Consider the following 5081-nt stretch of genomic DNA (forward strand, 5'->3'; position numbering starts at 1 on the left):
GAACGAAGTCATAAAAAAAAAAAAACAAGAATGGAAGAAAGACCACAAAGAGAAAACAAGCAGCGCATGCAGTCAGACTGAACAAGTCCAAATAAAGAAGGAGGGGGGAAGGGGGGGGGGGGGGCAGAAAAAGTTGCATAAAAACGGGTGATGCACCCCTAAAATCGAGCAAGGAAAAAAACAACACCAACAACAACAGAGAACTGTAACACACACACACACGCGCGCGGAGAGGAGAAAAGAAGAGAGTGAGAAAGAAAAAAAGGAGTCAAGCTGTGCTTCCGTAAACAAACAAGATTTGAGGATGTGTAGAAGAGATACGAAAAAACAAGGAGGAAGAAAACAAACGAAAAACGAGAAGAGCGGTGAATGACGCACGGATGGACACTCCACGTCGCCGACCCCCTCCCCCTCCTCTCTTTTCTTCCTGCGACTACAAGCACTCATGTACGCAGATGTATAAGCACCTTCCGCAACTCGCGGGGAAACGTGAAAGAAAAAAAAAAGAAGAGGAGATACTGAGGAGGGGAAGGAGGAGGGAGAGGGGGGTCATCGAAGAAGAAAGAGGGGAGGAAGGCGCAAGCATGAGTAATCACCATGAAAAAGGCAAAATCGAAGAGGGGAAAGTCGGCCGGCGGTACAAGTGAAAGTCAAAGCGAAAGAAAAGGGAGAAGGAGAGAGCGATGAGGGGTACAAGAAGAGTGTAGACAGATAAAAAAAAGGAAGAGAATAACAGCACACAGAAGCCCACCGTGTGCATGTGTGCACGTGTGTATGTGTGTGTGTGTGTGTGTGTCACTGTTTGGTTTGCTGCAGTTATGAGAAAACGTCCACACACGCAACAAAATACGTCGTGCAACAACGAAAGGGGAAAAATAACGAACAGGGAAAAAATGAAGCAAAAGATAAGCGAGTGTGGCGAAAGGAGAGGTTGCACATCCCCGTACTCTCGAACGCTAACGCGCGCCTACTTCACACTCTCCATATAAAGACAAAGAAAGTAACAACGAATCAAGTGGAAGGGGAAAAAGTGTGGGATAAAACAGCAGCAGTCTGCACGGCTGGTGTCACGGGGTCCCTAACCCCCCTTCTTTTGCTGGAGCTCTCAATGCCAGACAAGGGGAGAAGACGACATGGGAAACGAGGTGGAAGCACGGGCAGAGGGGAACGTCACAAGAGAGTGGTGAACGTGCATGCCCGTCTCTATGGACGCCTCGTGTGAAGGTGACAGAAGGGCTCCTTGCCAGAAACACTGTGTGAGCGACAGGCAGAGGAAAACAGACACAGGCACGTATGCGCGCGCACAAAAGGGGAAAAGCGACAGGAAACGCGAACAGGATACAGTGGAGAATAACAGCGGCACCTGAGAGGTCAAAGAGAGAAATAGAGAAAAAAAAAACGAACAACAAAACGAACTTTATTGCATCAAAGAGGAACGAGGGCGCTAACGCAAAGAACTACACACACACACAGTCTAAGAGGAGGACGATTGAGCACGCAGGGAAGCAAACAACGCCAACAACAAAACAAAACAGCGAAGAACAACAACCACAAAAAAAAAGATGCGCCCATACACGCACAGAGTACGAGGAGGAGAAAAAAAAAGAGACGGAGGTGCAGAGGATGACGAAGCAGCAATGCGGAAATACACCCAATGCGTGTATTAAGGGAAAAGAGGGAAGAAACGACCGGAGCAAAAGCCTGAGAGGAAAAAGGGTCAGTGTGAAAGCAACAGTAGAGGAAGCGCCGCCTGCAGAGAAACGCACACCCACGCGTACACATACTCTGTGCACACAAGCACACACAGCTAAAAAAAAAAAGAAGAGACACACCGACCTACTTCGTTGATATGAAGTGAAACAAAAAAGGAAGTCAGACAGAAAAAAAAAGAGAAAAAGGGGTATCGCTAGGATGAAGGCGTATGGGGAGAGGGTAGGGATGGGAGGTCCATGGAGACCGAGTGCAGAGGAGAGGGGCACGCATGCTCATAGTAAAGCACTTTTCCCATCGTATTCAGCCGGTCTAGAAGGGGAAAAAGAAGCACGAACATAGGAGACAAAAAAGGGAAGGAGAGAAGGCCGCGTAGCATGAGGTCTGATCGAAGGCGAGCAAAAAAGGACGAAATGGGAAAGAAAACCCTATAAGGGGGAGGGGGTGGAGGTCAAAGACAGAGAGAAGCAAGGACAAACCAAAAGAGAGAAAAGGATGCCTCCACACACATACATACTCTAGAAAATCCTAATTATGCATAATTGCCCCCAACATAGATTGTGAGATGACATTCAAAAACGATGCCGCGGAAGGGGGAGGCATCACGCGCTGCCGCTCAGGTAGTAATAACTGCCTGCAGTCGTCGTTTGCGTGGACGACAACGGCGCCACATAGTAGGTGCTCCGCGCCTCTGTCACCGTCGACGAAGGCGACGATACTGAAGCTACAACATAGTAGGAAACATTCGACGTGTTCAAGGGGCGTTGTGGCGGCGGGGCTTGCGTCTGTGGAGCAACCGGAGTAACAAACTGGTAGAGAGGCCAAGGCGCTGAGGTAGCGCCACGCATCACCCCACTGTCCTCAAGATACTCGAGACGCAGCACCGCCGGTGCCCCTGAGGAAGCCATGGACACTGCTTGTGAGGCTATAACATGAGGCATCGTCATCAGCGATGATGACCGTAAAGATCCACTTTGTAGGTGCTGCTGCGGCTGAGCGTAGAGACCCCATGAGGTGCTCGGGAATCCCGGGGAGCCGACGTAGTTCGGCAAATCCATAAGGCGCTGCGGCGAGACCGGCGAGATCAGCATGGACGGCGGTGATGGCGGTGTCGCTGATGAAGCTGCAAAGTACCGAGCGCTCCCCTCTGCGGACACTGCTGGCGGCTGTTGGTGCTGCTGCCACGCAGCAGCCTGAGGTTGCATTTTTCGCGTGGGTTGCTGCGGCGGAAGTGCCTCAGCGAAGACGCCAGCGACAGAGGTGACGGTCGTGGAGGCCGGTGCCGCGGCGCGCGCGCGCCGCGGCACCGGCAGAGCGCTCCTCGACGTACGTGCATCGAGGCGTAGCACCTGTTCTCTCTTAGCAGCGTTCGCAGCCAGCACTTCAACATAACGTGGGCGAGGGCGTTCGCGCACCGGCACGGCGGCGTCAGCTGCGACAGTGATGACCGTGTTGTGCAGGCGACCGAGTTTCTCGGCAGCGCGTAAGCTGTGTAACTCCACGAATGCGTTCCCGCTCGACTCTCCGGTGGCCAAAGTTCCAACATCCAGCTGATCGTAATCGACGGTGTGCAGAAACGACTCGACGTCCTTTCTGGTTGCTGCGAATGGGAGGCCTCGAAGCTGAAAGATGAGAGTCTTCTCTTCGGCGTTGTCGTCCTCGTGAGGAACCTCCGCCAGCGACGGCGGGACCGCCAGACTATCATCTCGATAAACGTGCATCTCTGCTTGCTGCGGTTGCTGCGGTGGCGACCCAAGGATCTGAAACGGGGCTGTTGCGCCGGGACTTGTGCTACCAGGCAAGTTGGTAGGCTCCCCATACTGCGCCGGTGACGAGTATGCCTGTGGCACTGGTCCAATGAAGTGCTGCAGCGGTGAAGCACCGGCAACTGCGGTGGCTGATGATGCCGTAATACGGTTAACGTAGCTCCGTGCCGACGTCCTCATGGAGGCGCTCGTGTTGCCTTGCTGAGCTGCGGACTCCCTGCTTGACACAGCTGTAGGCAACGGGTGGGTGGCAGCGGCCCCCACCCAAACATTCGTGTGCCCCTGTAATGAAGACATCGGTGGAGTACGTTGTATTCGTGCGTATGCAAGTAAAATCAGATGGACAGCAGAAGAGGAGGGAAGCTGACCCTACTCAATTTACGCAGATGTGTATATGTGAAGATGTGTGTGTGGTTCCTTTTGACTTTCGCTTCACCACCAGTGCCTCTTCACTCGTTCTACCGAATGAACAGTCAATGAGAAGGCGGACACACACACACACACAAACAAACGCACACCAAAGAAAAAAAAGACACAAAAATGAGCTTTCTTCCTTTGCTTTGCCTTTGATTGTTTCGACTCCTGCGTACCTCTACTCACCCGCCTCTTTCTTACGCTTTTTTTTGTTTGTTTGTTTCGGCGAGTGTGAGAGAGAAGGTGAAGGCGATGAACAACGAGGTGGACCCTATGCTGCTTCAACCACACAAGCAGCCAGGAAAATACGAAAGATAAAAAAAAACGAGGACCACCTCAAAATGCCCAATAGAGAACGAGCCACAACGCCACACAAATGCACACGCACGAGCAAGTGCCCGCTCTGCTTTTACTTGTGTTCTCTTTGCAGGCGTATACCTCTTGACAATCAGCTCCCCTCACCGCGCAGTCAGATGTGCCCGTCACGGAAAGGGGGGGAGGTAGAGAGGGGCGGCGGGAAGGGTGAGTGTGGGTGTGTATGAAGAAGGAACTGCGCTGTTAGCTGTTGAGCGTCAACGTGGCACCAACAAACAGAAAATGAGCACGTAAAGTGAGAGATAGAAGTGGCGATAAGGAACCACGGTGCAGACACGCACGAGCATAAGAAAGATTGAGGCGCTTATGGAGAAGAGAGGGGAAGTGAAACCTAGAAGAAAGGCAAGTGTGTGTGTGTGTGTGAGAGAGAGAGGGAAAGAGAAGCCCTTCTTGTAGTTTTCAGATTAAATGATGAGAGCAGTAAGCTGCTCAAGCGGCAACACAATAAATGCAGAAGGCAAGAGAATTGACGAGGGAAGGAAAATACGAAAGAAACTCGGAACGACACGCGTGCAGAAAGACACAAAAACAAGGGAGAAGAGGGGGAAGCGAAAGTACGAAACAAAAAAGGCGGAGAAACACGCAGAGAGAGAAAGAGAAGAGTATTTAAAGGAGGCAAGAGCACAAGCTCTAGAAAGACGAGATCAGTGAGGAGGAAGTAAGGGGGAGAGGACAATCAAAGAAAGCCGGAAGAAAAGAGAAAAAAAATCGTGAGCGACACGTAAAAGGGGAATCAGACAGAAAGGCAAGCACACGGAAGTGAGTCACAGAGAAAGCAACGAAAAAGGGGAGGAAACGCAGAAAAAAGCACGCGCT

The sequence above is a fragment of the Leishmania braziliensis genome, chromosome 33, assembly GCF_000002845.2.
Source record: "Leishmania braziliensis MHOM/BR/75/M2904 complete genome, chromosome 33".
NCBI classification, from domain to species: Eukaryota; Euglenozoa; class Kinetoplastea; order Trypanosomatida; family Trypanosomatidae; genus Leishmania; species Leishmania braziliensis.